This window comes from Mobula birostris, chromosome 15, assembly GCF_030028105.1.
Source record: "Mobula birostris isolate sMobBir1 chromosome 15, sMobBir1.hap1, whole genome shotgun sequence".
In the NCBI taxonomy this organism is placed as follows: Eukaryota; Metazoa; Chordata; class Chondrichthyes; order Myliobatiformes; family Myliobatidae; genus Mobula; species Mobula birostris.
The window spans coordinates 12,005,747-12,024,219 of NC_092384.1; the positions used below are offsets into that span (position 1 = coordinate 12,005,747).

Here is an 18,473-nt window from a genome sequence, read left to right on the forward strand (position 1 = left end):
CTTAGCAGCAGCAGTTCAATGCAATACATAATCTAGAAGAGAAAAATAAATATAATAATAATAATAAACAAGTAAATCAATTCCAGTATACGTATATTGAATAGATTAAAAAATGTGCAAAAACAGAAATAATGTATATTAAAAAAAAGTGAGGTGGTGTTCATGGGTTCAATGTCCATTTAGGAATCTGATGGCAGAGGGGAAGAAGCTGTTCCTGAATCATTGAGTGTGTGCCTTCAGGCTTCTGTACCATTCTGGTAACATTGAGAAAAGGGCATCCCCTGGGTGCTGGAGGTCCTTAATAATGGATGCTGCATTTCTGAGACACTGCTCCCTGAAGATGTCCTGGGTACTTTGTAAGCTAGCACCCAAGATGGAGCTGACTAGATTTACAACCTTCTGCAACTTCTTTCGGTCCTATGCAGTAGCCTCTCCCCTCCACCCCATACCAGGCAGTGATGCATCCTGTCAGAATGCTCTCCACTGTACAACTACAAAAGTTTTTGAATGTATTTGTTGACATGCCAAATCTCTTCAAACTCCTAATGAAGTATAGCCCCTGTCTTGCCTTCTTAACAGAGGGACAGGAGTGTTCAAAAAATCCCTTCCCTTCTATGTATAGAAAGTCCTTTTTTTATCTTTGAAATATTTCACCATGTTGGTTTCTGACTAGTTGGTATGAATCCTGATTGGGGCCTTCCAAATGGTAGGACTCTCCTCTGACCCTACTTGAAGCTGATTGCTTCCCCTTTACTCTTAGTCAAGTTCCAGAAGGTATACTTGTCACAGCTTTATGTATGTACATACTGTAGGTCATAGAAACATTAGCAATGGTTGTTATAGAGTCGTTGGGTTATATATCAAGTAAGCTGGACCCTCAGCTCAACCTGACCATGCCACCTAAGTTGTTTTAAATAAGCTAGTCCCATTTGCCTGCATTGAATTCTGTCTGGACCTTTTAATATTCGATAGGTTGTAATCTTATCTTGAATGGCAGGAATCCTGTAATCTGAATGATTTGAAGCCAGATTTGTAAACCTGAGGTGATGAGTTACAATTGGAGTTTACCACATATCCTCTAAACCTCTTTGACAAAACATGTTCTTAGTATTTTTGTTTTGCACATTGGCTGTTTGTCAGTCTTTGTTTATGTTTTTTTGTAGTTTCTATTTCATAGATACAGGATGGCACAGTAGCATAATGCCACTACAGCAGCAGCAACCTGGGTTCAATCCTGCTGCAGTCTATAAGGAGTTTGTATGTTCTCCCCATGACCTCGTGGGTTTCCTCCTGGTGCTCTAGTTTCCTCCCACATTCCAAAGATGTATGAATTAGTAAGTTAATTGGTCACATGGGAGTAATTATGAGGCGTGGGGTGGTTGGGCTGGAAGGGCCTGTAACTGTGTTGTATCTCTAAATAAATGAATAAATAACAAAACACATTGATGAAGGTAGTGCAGTGGATGTAGTGTATATGGATTTCAGTAAGGCATTTGATAAGGTTCCCCATGCAAGGCTCATTCAGAAAGTAAGAAGGCATGGGATCCAAGGAGCCCTTGCATTGTGGATCCAGAATTGACTTATCCATAGAAGGCAAAAGGTGGTTGTAGATGGTTTGTATTCTACATGGAAGTTGGTGACCAGTGGTGTTCTGCAGGGATCTGTTCTGGGACCCCTCCTCTTTGTGATTTTTAAAAATGACCTGGTTGAAGAAGTAGGAGTGTGGGTTAGTGAGTTTGCTGATGACACAATTTAGTAGGTCAAATTTGAAGGCAGTTTATAGTATTAATGGTAAGACTCTTGGCAGTGTGAAGGATAAGAGATATCGTGGGGTCCATCCCCATAGAACACTCAAAGCTGCTGCATGGGTTGACAGTATTGTTAAGAAGGTGTATGGTGTGTTGGCGTTCATCAGCTGTGGGATTGAGTTCAAGAGTCATGAGGTAATGTTACAGTATATACATTCACCCTGAGCAGGGTGAATGTACGGAAGGCAGCTGATCCCGATGGAATACCTGGCCGTGTGTTCAGAGTCTGTGCAGGGCAGTTGGCCGGGGTCTTCACGGACACTTTTAATCTGTCCCTGGCCCAGGCAGTTGTCCCCACAAGCTTCAAGAACGCCACCATCATGCCAGTGCCAAAGCATTCCACCGCCACGGGCCTGAATGACTTCCGTCCAGTTGCACTCACCCCCATCGTTGCAAAGTGCTTTCAGAGACTGGTTCTACTACATCTGAAATCCTGTCTGCCCTCTACTCTGGACCCCCATCAATTTGCCTATCGCACCAACAGGTCAACAGAGGATGCCATCTCCACAGCACTTCACTCTGCCCTGACCCACCTGGACAGTCCCAACCCTTACGTCAGAATGCTGTTCATTGACTTTAATTCGGCATTCAATACTATGATCCTTTCCAAGCTGATCACCAAACTTTGCCAGCTTGGTATCAGCGTATCACTCTGCAATTGGACCTTGGACTTGCTGACTAACAGACCCCAATCAGTTAAGTTAGACAACCTCTCCTCCTCCACTCTCACCCTGAACGCTGGCATGCCTCAAGGCTGTGTGCTGAGCCCTCTTCTGTACTCCCTCTTCACCTATGACTGCGTTCCTGTACATGGTTCTAACTCCATAATCACGTTCGCAGATGACGCCACGGTGGTTGGCCTGATCAGAGGGGATGACGAGACGGCCTACAGGGGCAAGGTCCAGCACCTGGCTGCGTGGTGTGCTGACAACAACCTGGCCTTTAACACCCAGAAGACCAAGGAGATCATTGTGGACTTCAGGCATTCCGGGAGTCACACTCATATCCCCATCTACATCAACAGAACTGTAGTGGAGTGTGTATCAAGCTTCAAATTCCTTGGTGTCCACATTTCCGAGGATCTCACCTGGTCCCTGAACTCCTCCATCCTGATCAAAAAGGTGCAACAGCGCCTTTATTTCCTGTGGAGCATCAAGAAAGCTCACCTCTGTCCCAGGATACTGATGGACTTTTACCGCTGTACCATTGAGAGCATACTCACCAACTGCATCTCAGTGTGTTATGGCAATTGTCCCATATCAGACCGCAAAGCACTCCAGCGGATGGTGAAAACTGCCCAGCGGATTATCAACACCCAATTGCCCACCATTGAGAACATCTACCATAAACGCTGCCTGGGCAGGGCGAAAAGCGTTACCAGGGATGCATCTCACCCTAACCAAAGACTTTTTACTCTCCTCCAATCCAGTAGGCACTACAGGAGCCTCCGCTCCCGCACCAGCAGGCACAGGAAGAGCTTCTTCCCTGAGGCTGTGACACTGCTGAATCTCTCATCACAGCGCTAAGCAGTATTGCATCCGTATTGTACTGTCTCAGTACTTTTTTTTTGTTTAGGTTTGCCATTTATTAAGTGAATGTGTGCTGCACTGTTCACTTCAATAAATCTTTTCATTTCTTGCCTCATTTCATGAGGATGATAGCTCATACAGAATTAAAGTACCATTTGTTCCAATAGCTCTCTTTTTTAAAAAAGTTTTTTAAATTCAATTTTGTCTCAGTACTTTTATATTTGTGTGCTGTAGCACTTTTTAAATCACAGTTATTTTGTAAATAACACTATTCTTTGCATTTCTGGTCAGATGCTAAATGCATTTCATTGGCTTTGTATCTGTACTTGGCATGATGACAATAAATTTGAATCTAAATCTATAAGAGCTTGGTTTGATCCCACGGAGTACTGTGTTCAGTTCTGGTCATCTCACTACGGGAAGGATGTGGATACTATAGGAAGACTGCAGAGGAGATTTACAAGGACGTTGCCTGGATTAGAGAGTGTGCCTTATGAGAATAGGTTGAGTGAACTTGGTCTTTTCTCCATGGAGTGACAGAGGATGAGAGGTGACCTTATAGAGGTGCATATGATGATGAGAGGCATTGATTATGGGATAATCAGAGGCTGTTTCCCACAGCTGAAATGGCTAACACGAGGGGGCACAGTTTTAAGGTGCTTGGAAATAGGTACCGAGGGGATGTCAGGGTAAGTTTTTCACACAGAGAGTGGTGGGTGCGCGGAATGCACTGCCGGCAGCAGTGGAAGCGGTACAATAGGGACTTTTAAGAGCCTCTTAGATAGGTACATGGAGCTTAGGAAAATAGGGGGCTATGCAGTAGGGTAACTCTGGGCAGTTTCTAGAGTAAGTTACATGGTTGGCACAATATTGTGGGCCAAAGGGCCTGTAATGTGCTGTAGATTACTATGTTCTATGTAAATAATATTATATTTCTTTATTTTTCTTGTAAATGCCTGCAAGAAGAGAGATCTCAAGGTAGGATAACACATACCTCTTTCTACTTTGGCAATAAATTAACTTTGAATTTTGAAACTTTTCCTGTTCATGTACCTTTTTCTTTGTCTTTTAAATGTCATAATTCTACCCACCTCTCCCACCTCCCCTGGCAATTTATTCCACATAGTCACCACCATCTGTGTGAAAAACTTATCTCATGTAAACTTATCCCCTATTGTTTTCAAGCTCTGCCCTTTGGTTTTGGACTCACCTAAAGATTGTGATTGTTCACCTCATCTGTGCCCATTACAATCTTATAAAACTCTTTAGATTAGGGGTTCCCAACCTGGGGTCCATTGACCCCCTGCTTAATGATATTGGTCCAAGGCATAAGAAAGGTTTGGAAGCCCTGCTCTTAGGTCACCTTTCATGCTCCAGGGAATAAAGTCCCAGGTTATCCACGCTTTCTTCATAACTCAAATCTTTCAGTCCCAGAAACATCCTCATAAATATATCTATATCCTCTCCAGTTTAATGATACTATTCCTATAGCTGGGCGAATAGAACTGTATGCAGTCTTGTACATCCCAGCTCCTGACTGATGAAATCAAACATGTCAAATGCCTTCTTTGCCTTCCTGTCTACCAGAGTTGCCACTTCCAATGAAAACGATCTCTTTGTGTAGGTCTTACTGAAATGCAACACCTTACATTTATCAGAACTAAACTCTACCTGCCACTTCTCAGCCCAATTCAGGTCCCACTGTATGAAAGCTTAGAAAACAGTCTTTGCTTTGGGAGAAAACTCCTGTGTGATCTTCGGTATTTTTGAACATTGATATGACCAGTGGTCATAGAGTCATTGAGCACTACAGCACAGAAACAGGCCCCTCAGCCCAGTAATCTTGATGAAACATTACTCTCCTTGGCCCCATCTGGACCATAGCCCCCCAAACTCCCCCCATAATCCAAATTTCTCTTAAATATTGAAACTGAACCCGCATCTACCACTTCCACTGGTAGCTCATTCCACACGCTCACTACCTTCTGAGTGAAGAAGTTCCCCACCTATCACCCTTAACCTATGGCCTCTAGTTCTAGTCTTATCCAACCTCAGAAGAAGAAGTCTGCTTGCATTTACCCTACGTGCTGTATACCGCTCGTAATTTTATGTATCTCTGGCAAATCTCCCCTCATTCTCCTGCGCAGCAGGGAATGAAGCCCTAACCTGTTCACCCTTCCCCTATAATGCAGGTCTCTAGTGCCAGCAATATCCTTGTGTATTTTCAGTCTTTCAACGTACCCATCTACTGCGCCGTCTCAGACCTGTGACCACGTGACACCTATTGGGCAGCTCAGGTGAGCTCTGACATTGTTCATGACTTTGATGGACAGAGTCAGGAAGATGAAAACTATTCTGAGCAGCAGGAAGATACACGAAGGTAAAGCAAACCTTATTTCCTCCTCTAACACATCAAATACAATGTTTGTGCCCAAGGTCACCAGGAGCCAAGCTAAGCTCACCCAGTATCACATTATACAAAGAACTCTGCCTACTGCAGGGTAAAAATATAACAATGTAAACTTATCATGGAACTATTGCATTAAAAAAAAAGGTATCCACTAGCCTTGCGAGACCATGGATCTGCGCCTGGAAAGTTTTCACTCTCCAGGGCGCAGGCCTGGGCAAGTTTGTATGGAAGCCCATGCTGCAAGTCTCCCCTCTCCATGACACCAATGTTGTCCAAGGGAAGGGCATTAGGACCTATACAGCTTGGCACCAGTGTCGTCACAGAGCAATGTGTGATTAAGTGCCTTGCTCAAGGACACAACACTTGCCTTGGCTGGGGCTCGAACTCACGACCTTCAGGTCGCTAGTCGAATGCCTTAACCACTTGGCCACGTGCCCACACAACTATTGCATAACTCTTCTCATAAATGAATAATTCAAATTCCATTGTTTTGTTTTCTATTTTGATATTTTCTCTTTTCTAGATATTTCCAACAAAATCAAGAGTGTGAGATAACAACAACTATTTTGTTAGTTTATATGATGAGGGCATCAGCATTTTTGCCCATCCTTAATGCCTTTGGGAAGCTTGGTGGTAAGCTGCTACCTATTGACGTCAGGACTCTGGCTATGCTGTTGAGGTAGAGAAAGCTGGATTTGGACACAGTGAAAGTGGAGGAACAGCTGACCAACACTGACTGGTCAATAATCAGCTCATTGATGTTCAGCCAGATTCCTATCAGGCTCCAATTAGCTTTAGATATTGTGCTGACTTAGAAATAACTACATATACAAGGGAGGATTTCTATAGATGAGATAAGAATGGCCACCCTCGACTTTGAAGGTGCACCTGACTGATAATGTCACTGAGATGGCCTGTGCAACAGGGAGTCAGGGATGAGTTACAGAAGCAGCAATTCATCATTCCACAGAAAATGAATTTCAGCCTCCTTCCTGTCTTGTTTACCACAATGTAACTGATTCAGATTTATTTATCCAAAATACATTGAAACATACAGTGATTTCTGTTAACAACCAACACACCCAAGGATGTGCTGGGGAAGTCCTCAAGTGTCGCCACACATTCTGGCACCCACATACCTACTATGTTCAGCAGAACAACACAAACACAAGAAAATAGAATATACCAAGCAACAAAGCAACAGCAAAACAAGCCCCACGCCTTCCTCCCACCCACCTGCATGCACGCACACATACTCAGTCCTCTAACCCCAGAGCGGACCTCCAGCCTCCAGCGGATCTTGAGACATTGGACTTTTGACTTCCCTAGTGGACTTGCAGAGATTCAATGTACAGGCATTGTTCAACCTGCAGTAGACATGCATGTTCTTCCTCCTCTGGAGATACATGATGTCAACAGAAAAGTGTACTTCAAAATTTCTTCTTTTGTTCTGGGAACATGGGAAACAATGCCAAAGTACTTGCTGCCCAGAAATTGTGTCTGATTTCTTGGCTCCAAATTTTCAACAATCATAACACCATAATAATAATCAATAAGGCCATTCAATCCATTGAGTCTGCTGCACTATTCCATCATGGCTGATTTATCATCCCTCTGAACCCTATTCTCCTGCCTTAACCCCATAACCTTTGATACCCTTTCTTGTCAAGAATCTATCAACTTACACTTTAAATATACCCTGTGACTCATCCTCCACAGCTGATGTGGCAAAAAATTCCACAGATTCACCACTCGCTGGACAAAAAAAATCCTCCTTATCTCTGTTCTAAAGGGATATCCTTCTATTCCTGTATCCTTGTATTTGTCCTCTGATCCTAGGCTCTCCCACTGTAAGAAACTTCCTCTCCATGTCCGCACTATCTCAGTCTTTCAATATTTGATAGGATGCAATCCTATCTTGAATGACAGGAATCCCATAGTCTGAAAGATTTGAAACCAGATTTGTAAGCCTGAGGTTATGAGTTACAATTGGAACCAACCACAGTAGAATGTAATATCAACATTAGATTAGCAGCCAGAGTTTGTTAGAAACATAGAAAACTTACAGCACAATACAGGCCCTTCAGCCCACAAAGTTGTGCTGAACATGTCCCTACCTTAGAAATTACTAGACTTCCCCATAGCCATCTATTTTTCTAAACTCTATGTACCTATCCAAAAGACTCTTAAAAGACCCGATCGTATCTGCCTCCACCACCATTGCCGGCAGCCTATTCCACGCACTCACCACTCTCTGAGTAAAAAACTTACCCCTGACATCTCCTCTGTACCTACTCCTAGCACCTTAAACCTATGTGCTCTTGTGGCAACCATTTCGGCCCTGGGAAAAAGCCTCTGACTGTCCACACGATCAATGCCTCTCATCATCTTATACACCTCTATCAGGTCAACTCTCATCCTCCGTTGCTCCAAGGAGAAAAGGCCGAGTTCACTCAACCTGTTTTCATAAGGCATGCTCCCCAATCCAGGCAATATCCTTGTAAATCTCCTCTGCACGCTTTCTATGGCTTCCACATCCTTCCTGTAGTGAGGCAACCAGAACTGAGCACAGTACTCCAAGTGGAGTAGCTGCAACATTAGCCTATTGTTGCCTGTTTGAAATGGACTTGAGGGTGTCAGGAGGCAGTCCCACTATTTGCATCAGAGGCAAGGATTTGAAATGAGCCCATCGGTGCCAACCTTTCTGCCTGTCTTTGCTGATCCTGTTTGCTCATGTTAGGTCCGTATCCTTCTATGCCTTAGCAACGAACACAAAATGTTGGAGGAGCTCAGCATGTATGGAGAAGAATAAACTGACGTCATGACTAGAAAGGAAGGGAGAAGAAGCCAGGATAAGAAGATGGGGGAGGGGAATGAATACAGACTGGCAAGGTGACAGGTGAAACCAGGTAAGAGGGGAAATAAGTGGGTGGGGGAGGGGGTGAAGTGAGAATCTGGGAGGTGATAGATGAAAGAGGTAAAGGGCTGAATAAGAATGAATCTGATAGGGGAGGAGCGTGGACCATGGGAGAAAGGGAAGGAAGAAGGGCATCAGAGGGTGGTGATGGGCTAGTGAGGATAAGAGAAGGGCTAAGAGGGGATCCAGAAAGGGTAATGAAAGAAGAGAAGGGGGAGGGGAAGAAATGACCAGGTAAGTGAAATTGATGTTTGTGCCATAAGATCATAGGATATAGGAGCTGAATTAGGCCATTTAGCCCATCAACTTTGTTTTGCCATTCCATGGCTGATTTATTTTCCCTCTCAACCCCATTCTTTGCAACCTTTGACTCCCTTGCTACTCAAGAACCTAGCAACCTCCATTTTAAATATATCCAATGACTTGTCCTCCACAGCCATCTATGGCAATGAATTCCACCGATTCACCTCTCTCTGGCTAAAGAAATTCTTCTTCATACCTGTTCCTAAGGGACATCCTTGTATTCTGAGGCTGAGCGCTCTGGTCCTAGGCTCATCCACTATAGGAAATACCATTTCCACGTCCACTCTATCTAGGCCTTTCAATATTCATTGGGTTTGAATGAGATCCCCCTCATTCTTCAAACTCCAGTGAGTACCATCTCAGAGCCATGAAATGCTCCACATATATTAACCCTTTCATTCCCAGGATTATTCTTGTCATCCTCTGGACTCTCAGGTTGAGTGCTAACCAGAAAGGATATGAATTGTTGCTCCTACAATCTGAGAGTGGCCTCATTATGGAAGTAGAGGAGGCCATGGGCCGAAATGTAAGAATGGGAATGGGAAGCAGAATTAAAATGGATGGCTACCGGTAAAGGTCACCCTTTGATTGGTGGATGGAGAGAAGGTACTTGATGAAGTAAAGCCACAATCTACGTCAGGTCTCTCCAATGCGGAGGAGACTGCTCTAGGAGTACTGGATACAGTGGACAACCCTGATAGATTTACAATTGAAATGTCGCCTCATCTGGAGGGAGTGTTTGGGACTCTGAATGGGAGGAAGTGTAGAAGCATGGTTAGCACCTGTCCTGCTTGCAGGGGTAAGCATCTGTCTGAATGCTCCCTAAATGTAGTAATTGCATCTGACTGCATCACCTCCTCTGGTATTGTTTTTCAGATATCAACTGCTCTCTGTACTAAAAGAAATGAATTCCCAAGATCCCTTAAAACTCCTACTTCTCACATTAAATCCTTAAACCTCTTGATTTTGACACCCCTACCATACTATCAATGCCTCTCATAATCTTATATACTTTGTCAGCTCACCCCTCAGTCTCCTTCACTCAAGGGAAAATGTGCCCAGCCTATCCTCCATTCCAGCATAATCCTGGTGAATCTCATCTGCACTATTGCCAGGATGTCCTTGTGTCTCAGAGTGACACATTTGCAGAGTGTGTGCGGGTGGGTGGATGTAAAAGAGAGAAAGAGGACAGAGAGAAAGTGTCGGGGGGTGGGCTAGAGTGAAAGAGGAGAAGAATGAAGAGTGGGAGAAAGGGAAAGAGGGTGAGGAGACAGAAAAAGAAGAGAGAGGAAGGAAGAGACAGAGGTGGGGGAAGAGAGAGACGGGAAGAAAAAGGGAAAGAGAGAGAGTGGGAAGAAAAGAGAGAGGACTAGAGTGGGAGAGGCCATGCCACCCAATTGACACAGTAATCCGAACAGCCTTGAAATGTGGGAGGAAACCGGAGAACCCAGAAAAAACCCATGAGGTCACTTGGAAAACGTATGAACTCCCGGCAGAGATGGAATTGAACACTGTAATAGTGTTAGCCTAACTGCTACACTACTGTGTCACCCCAGGGAGAGTAAAAGATTAAGAGAGGAGGATATACAGATAGATAGATCTGGATTACTATTGATCCTTCCCTAACTTCAGCGCACCCCACATTATTACAGCCATCTTTCTAGTGTGGTCACATTTCGTGTTGTTATAAATTTTCATGCCGTAAACAACAAAGAGATAGCACAAAATAATTTGTTTTATAATGCTGTCTGCGATATATAATTTGATTGGATACTTGTCCTACTTCTTTATCTCCTGGGATCTTCCCCTACACACCTGGCCATGGTTTAACATCCCTTCAGAAAGATAGATGAGGGACTTCACCAAAGTAATCATGTTTTTGCAACAGCACAGCAGCTTTCCTGGTCTTTTCTTCTTTGGTATTAGCCCACAAATTACCAGATTTATTTGTTCAATTTCAGAAGTCGCTGGTGCGATTGTAGCTCATAACCTCCAGCTTGTAAGTCAGGCGCCATTACCACCAGGCTATTCAACCCATGGGCATACCTTTCACACCTTGTATATTGCTCTTCTACAGATGGGACGTTTCAGTGTAAGTCTGAATGCTAGATAGTTCCAACACACACAAAGTGCTGGAGGAACTCAGCAGACCAGGCAGCATCTATGAAAAAGAGTAAACAGTCAACATTTCCTTCATCAGGACTGGAAAAAAAGATGGGAAGTCAGGTGATAGGTGAAACTGGGAGAGGGGGAGGGGTGAAATAAAGAGCTGGGAAGTTGATTGGTGAAAGAGATAAAGGGCTGGAGAAAAGGGAGTCTGATAGGACAGGGTTGAAGACCATGGAAGAAAGGGCAATTACTGAAACATCGAGAAATCGATGTTCATGCCATCAGGTTGGAGGTTACCTGGTTTCACCTATCAGCTGCCACCTCATACTTCTTCCTCCCCTCCCCCCACCTTCTTACTCTGGCTTCTTATCTTTCTTTCCAGTCCTGATGAAGGGTCTCAGCTCAAAATATCAACTGCTTACTTTTTTCCATAGGTGCTGCCTGGCCTGCTGAGTTCCTGCAGAGTTTTGTGTGTGTTGCTTTTGATTTCCAGCACCTGCAGATTTCCTCGTGTTTGAGATATTTGCAACAATCCAGCATTCCATCAGCACAGGTACAGTCTAGAGTTGGTGTTTAAGACCTACAGTAATTGTCTCGTATCCAGAGATGAATGCAAAAAAAAAGTGTATGAGCAAAATGTAAGAATCTAAGAAAGGATGTGCTGGCATTGGAGAGGGTCCTGACGAGGTTCACAGGAATTATCCTGGAAATGAAAGTGTTAGCATATGAGGTGCGTTTGATAGTTCTGGGTATATACTCACTGAAGTTTAGAAGAATGAAGGGGGATCTCATTGAAACCTATTGAATATTGAAAGGCCTTGATAGTGTAGATGTAGAGAGGATATTTCCTATGGTGGGGGAGCCTGAGACCAGAGAGCTCAGTCTCAGAATACAAAGATTTCCCTTTAGAACTGAAATGATGAATTTTTTTACCCAGAGAGTGGTGAATCTGTGAATTTATTGCAACCGACAGCTGTGCAAGTCAAGTCACTGGGTATATTTAAAGCGGAGGTTGATAGGTTCTTGATTAGTAAGAGCGTCAAAGGCTATGGGGGAAGGCAGAAGAATGGGAAAATAAATCAGCCATAATGAAATGGTGGAACAGATTTGAAGGGTCAAATGGCCTTATTTTCCTCCTATGTCTTATTGTAGTTCCAGTCAGGACCAGCTAGCTCACAAAGATGGAATGAGTGAACTGTGCTTGATCCAGTGACAGCATTAAAATGTGAGTAATGCAAAGATTTTAATGAATTTGTCAGGACTAAGATGCTGAATCATAATAAATGGGAAGGCTTAATTTGGGTAGCAAGCAAAACATTTTATGCGCTGGAACAATAAACAAGAAGCCACAGCTACTGCAATGGAGAGGAAACATTTGCACCTGTCCTTACAAAACCAGTTCAAAAATAACTCTGACTAACTTTGATGTTCTTTCTTTTCTTCCTCCTTTTTGTGTGTGTACCATCTGACAGGCTCCTATTACTTTCCGTTAGTTTCGGCCTCTCCTTTCCTGACATTGATGACTCATTTGACTTCCTGCTTTGGAATCCGTGCAGAAAGGCTGAGACCCCTGGATCAGGGTGTTGGCGGGGTTAATAAAAGTAGTACACACTAAGTGCTGGAGGAACTCAGCAGGTCAGGCAGCAGCTATGGAGAGGAATATGCCATCAACATTTTGGGTCAAGGCTCTTCATCAGGACTGGAAAGGAAGGGGGAAAAAGCCAGAATAAGAAGATGGGGGAGGGGAAGGAGTACAAGCTGGCAGGTGATGGGTGAAGCCAGGTGACGGGGAACGTGGGTGGGCAGAAGTAAGAAACTGGGAGGTGGAAAAGGTAAAGGGCTGAAGAAGTAGAAACCTGATATGAGAGGTGAGCCAACCATGGGTGAAAAGGGAGGAAGAGGGGCACCAGAAGGAAATGAAGGGCAGGTGAGGAGAAGAGAAGAAGTAAGAGGAGTGACAGAATGGGGAATGGAAAAAGAAAGAAGGGGGAGGGAGAGTGTTTACCATAAGTTCCAATAGGTTTGCATCTGCCCAGCCAGAAAATGAGATGTTGCTCCTCCAAACTGAGAGTGTCATCATTGTTACAATAGAAGAGTCTATGGACTAACATGTCAAAATGGGAATAGGAAATAGAATTAAACTGGGTGGCCACAGGAAAAACCCAGCTGTTGTGGTGAATGGAACAAAGTCGGTCATCAAATTGGTCCCATGAGAAGTGGAGGTGTGATGCCAGTTTGGACGGTGAATTGTGGGGAAGTTGGTAACTGTTTCTCAAGCGTTAAACTCAAACATTATTAGGAACTCATTAGCCGAGGAGGGCTTAAAAACAAAGCCTTATATTAGAAATGGAAGCAGCATTGCCAATACATAAACCTGGGACAGTTAGCACCTCTCACCTCATGAACTCAGACCATGTGAACCCAACCCTAGATTTATAGATATAGACTTATGGTAGGATATACCCGAATTTCAGACTCATGGACCACGGGGATTATAGACTGAAAATATCCATTTCTGATTCTCATAGGTAACTTCCTGCAGCAAATATGTGGCCACAGGGACACAAGCTGAATGGTCCAATTTTTGTTTCCTGCCCAGTAATCCATCTGAAATTAAAACAACGGAAGCCATGTGATGTGTGGGGGAACCTGAAGGGAAGCATAGAGTGACTGAGCCTTTGTCAGACAGTCATGGGACAGGTTGGTAGCAAGGCACCAGGAAACATTGTTATGCTCGACCAGAAGTTTGGAGTCAAAGATGAAAAAAAGGTCGAGTCTTCTTCCCATATCCTAATAAGTCAAGAGACTGAAAAACGGTTATGCATAGTTTATTCTTTTTATTCACTCATATTTCTATGTTGCAGTTGTACAGGACGATGAGAAGACACTGAGGGGATTGTGTACAGAACTGGTTCCCTTGTTATAAGAAAGATGTACTTAAACTAGAAGAGAGTGCAGAGAAGGTTTATGAGGATGCCTACAGGACTCGAGAAACTGTGTTTTCGGGAAATGTTGGGCAGGCTAGGACTCTAGTCCTTGGAATGTACAAGATTTTATGGTGATCTTATAGAATCCAGAGGGGCATGGGCAGGGTGAATACCCTTTAGTCCTCTTCCCTGGGTAAAAATGAAAACCAGAGAGCATAGGTTTAAGGTGAGAGGGGCGAGATTTAATAGGAATCTGTGGGTAACTTCTTTGTGTATATGGAATGAAATGGCTGAAGCAGGCATGACAACATTTAAGAGACATTTTGATAAGTACATGAATTTGAGAGGGTTAGAGGGATATGGACAGATGGGACTATCTTGGTGGGGCCATGCTTGACATAGATGAATTAGCCCAAAATGTCTTTTTCTGTGCTTTATTACTCTATAACACTCATGGAGTCCTAGTAACTGGCTATGCCTTTCTGAAGTGACGGTGAGATGCTCTTGTAAACCATCTCAGTGATTGTGGTGAAGGTACTCCCTCTGAACTCATGATGTGGGTATTCCAGGGTTTTGCACAGCAGTGATGAAGGAACATTGAAAGAGTTCCATAAACACGAGGAATTCTGCAGATGCTGGAAATTCAAGCAACACACATCAAATTTGCTGGTGAATGCAGCAGGCCAGGCAGCATCTCTAGGAAGAGGTACAGTCGACGTTTCGGGCCGAGATCCTTCGTCAGGACTAAGAGAAGGAAGAGCTAGTAAGAGATCTGAAAGTGGGAGGGGGAGGTCCAAAATAATAGGAGAAGACAGGAGGGGGAGGGATGGAGCCAAGAGCTGGACAGGTGAGATTCCTCCGTCTCCGCCGCATCTGCTCTCAGGATGAGGCTTTTCATTCCAGAACGAGGGAGATGTCCTCCTTTTTTAAAGAAAGGGGCTTCCCTTCCTCCACCATCAACTCTGCTGTCAAACACACCTCCCCTATTTCATGCACATCTGCTCTCACTCCATCCTCCTGTCACCCCACTAGGAATAGGGTTCCCCTGGTCCTCACCTACCACCCCACCAGCCTCCGGGTCCAACATATTATTCTCCATAACTTCCGCCACCTCCAATGGGATCCCACCACTAGGCACATCTTTCCCTCCCCCCCCCCCCCGCTTTCCGCAGGGATCGCTCCCTACGCGACTCCCTTGTCCATTCATCCCCCCCCCCATCCCTCCCCACTGAACTCCCTCCTGGCATTTATCCTTATAAGCAGAACAAGCGCTACACATGCCCTTACACTTCCTCACTTACCACCATTCAAGGCCCCAGACAGTCCTTCCAGGTGAGGCGACACCACCTGTGAGTCGGCTGGGGTGATATACTGCATCCAGTGCTCCCGATGTGGCCTTCCATATATTGGTGAGACCCAACGCAGACTGGGAGATCGTTTTGCTGAACACCTACGCTCTGAGAAAGCAGGATCTCCCAGTGGCCACACACTTTAATCCCACATCCCATTCCCATTCTGATATGTGTACCACGGCCTCCTCTACTGTAAAGATGAAGCCACACTCAGGTTGGAGGAACAACGTCTTATATTTCGTCTGGCATGAACATTGACTTCTCTAACTTCCGCTAATGCCCCAACTCCCCCTTGTACCCCATCCGTTATTTATTTATATACACACATTCTTTCTCTCTCTCTCTCCTTTTTCTCCCTCTGTCCCTCTGACTATACCCCTTGCCTGTCCTCTGGGTTTTTTTCCCCTCCTCCCCCTTTTCCTTCTCCCTGGGCCTCCTGTCCCATGATCCTCTCATATCCCTTTTGCCAATCAACTGTCCAGTTCTTGGCTCCATCCCTCCCCCTCCTGTCTTCTCCTATCATTTTGGATCTCCCCCTCCCCCTCCCACTTTCAAATCTCTTATTAGCTCTTCCTTCCGTTAGTCCTGAGGAAGGGTCTTGGCCCAAAATATCAACTGTACCTCTTCCTAAAGATGCTGCCTGGCCTGCTGCGTTCACCAGCAAATTTGATGTGTTTTGCTTGAAAGAATTCCAATTGATTTTGGTGCTTGACCCTTATTTCAGAGTTTCTATCTGCTGTTGAGGGAGGGCCTGTGGGATTTCTAGACTTTGGCCAGGTCTATTCCATCAACTGATCAAGCACAGCCATTGGATATTGGCTAATGCACTACAAGGGCATCATAATCAGGCCTGACCCTCATTTTGCCATCCAATAAAATCCTGACTGAGCACTTGGTGGAGAACTTAGACAGGACAATCCAAAGACATATGGGTTAGTAGGTCAGTGGGTCACATGGGTGTAATTGGGTATCACGGGCTCATTGAGCCGGAAAGGCCTGTTACCATGTTGTACCTCTAAATCAGAATGGGGTTGAGAGGACTTGATGGGCTGAGTAGCCTAATTCCGCTCTCATGTCTTATAGTCTTATGGTCCTTTGGTGATGAAATAAGCATTAAGTAAAAATAACGGTTGACCTACAGTTAGCAGGGTGTCAGTCAGGTAAAGAAAATAATCTAACTGAGGTGCTAGAGGATGAGATTCTACCCTTCTGGTCATGCGAGGTATCTGGTTTCAACCTGCTGTCATCTTGCTGACCCTCCTTTATTGAATGTAGTCTCCCTGAATTAAGGACTCTCTTCTGGGTCAGTGTAACCCCAGGTCAAAAAACTACAAAGTATACTTTCAACTCTTAATATTTTTATGCTGTTGACCTGTTTGTCAGTCCGGTGAAGCCTATAGACCCTTTGTCAGTCCAGTGAGGCCCATGGGCCCCTTTGTCAGTCCGGTGAACCCTATGGACCCTTTGTCAGTCCAGTGAAGCCTATGGACCCTTTGTCAGTCCGGTGAACCCTATGGACCCTTTGTCAGTCCGGTGAACCCTATGGACCCTTTGACAGTCCAGTGAGGCCTATGGACCCTTTGTCAGTCTGGTGAACCCTATGGACCCCTTTGTCAGTCCGGTGAACCCTATGGACCCTTTGTCAGTCCAGTGAAGCCTATGGACCCTTTGTCAGTCCGGTGAACCCTATGGACTCTTTGACAGTCCAGTGAGGCCTATGGGCCCCTTTGTCAGTCTGGTGAACCCTATGGACCCTTTGTCAGTCCAGAGAGGCCTATGGGCCCCTTTGTCAGTCCAGTGAGGCCTGTGGGCCCCTTTGTCAGTCCGGTGAAGCCTATGGACCCTTTGTCAGTCTGGTGAACCCTATGGACCCTTTGTCAGTCTGGTGAGGCCCACGGTCCCCTTTGTCAGTCCAGTGAGGCCTATGGACCCTTCGTCAGTCCGGTGAACCCTATGGACCCTTTGTCAGTCCGGTGAACCCTATGGACCCTTTGTCAGTCCGGTGAACCCTATGGACCCTTTGTCAGTCCAGTGAGGCCTATGGACCCTTTGTCAGTCCGGTGAACCCTATGGACCCTTTGTCAGTCCGGTGAACCCTATGGACCCTTTGTCAGTCCAGTGAGGCCTATGAATCCTTTGTCAGTCCAGTGAACCCTATGGACCCCTTTGTCAGTCCAGTGATCCCTATGGACCCTTTGTCAGTCCAGTGAGGCCTATGGACCCTTTGTCAGTCCGGTGAAGCCTATGGACCCTTTGTCAGTCTGGTGAGGCCCATGGTCCCCTTTGTCAGTCCGGTGAAGCCTATAGACCCTTTGTCAGTCCAGTGAGGCCTATGGCCCCTTTGTCAGTCTGGTGAACCCTATGGCCCCTTTGTCAGTCCAGTGAAGCCTACGGACCCTTTATCAGTCCGGTGAGGCCTATGGGCCCTTTGTCAGTCCAGTGAGGCCTGTGGACCCTTTGTTAGTCCGGTGAAGCCTATGGGCCCCTTTGTCAGTCCGGTGAACCCTATGGACCCTTTGTCAGTCCGGTGAGGCCTATGGATCCTTTGTCAGTCTGGTGTAGGCCCACGGTCCCCTTTGTCAGTCCAGTGAGGCCTATGGACCCTTTGTCAGTCTGGTGAAGCTTACGGACCCCATCTCAAAATAATGTATTTAGATATTTAAAATACACAGTTTTACAGAAGAAGGCAATTACATTGAAGTACAGTTATAAAAATATTAGAAAACAAATTTGTGATATATGTGTTTCTCTATGAGCACAATAAATAACAAGACTATACATTTAAAATACAGGAAAATTAAAATTAAATTTTACTTTTTAACGATGTATCAGTGTGAAGGCTGTTGTTGCTTAGTTTGAATACGAACATGAAACTGTGGGGTGGTCTTGGACAAAGCAACATACATATCATATTGGAGATCCAATTGCAGGGCTGCCTGATAGTTAGCCAGCTATGTTGCACAAGCACCTGCAGACAGGAAGACTGCAATCACGTTTGATCTAGCGGCAGGTCTAATGCCTACCATAATTTCAAAGTAGTGAAGAGTGTGCAGTAAACAATGTTTTGAGATACTTGTAACAACTGTAATGTAACATGAAAATCTCTATGATTTCTATT

General features: G+C 44.9%; 1 protein-coding gene across 4 annotated transcripts in view; it reads right to left on the reverse strand.

The window, feature by feature from the left end:
* The window catches only part of exoc3l1 (exocyst complex component 3-like 1), a 120,125-nt gene that overhangs the window by 87,856 nt on the left and 13,796 nt on the right, over positions 1–18,473 (reverse strand). The window contains exon 1 of one of the 4 annotated variants that reach the window (XM_072279327.1): positions 11,014–11,076. The exons of the other annotated variants lie outside the window; for them this stretch is intronic. The gene's annotated coding sequence lies outside the window, so the exon portion shown is untranslated. Of the gene's footprint in view, positions 1–11,013; positions 11,077–18,473 lie in introns of those variants that run through there. 4 annotated transcript variants of the gene reach the window in all.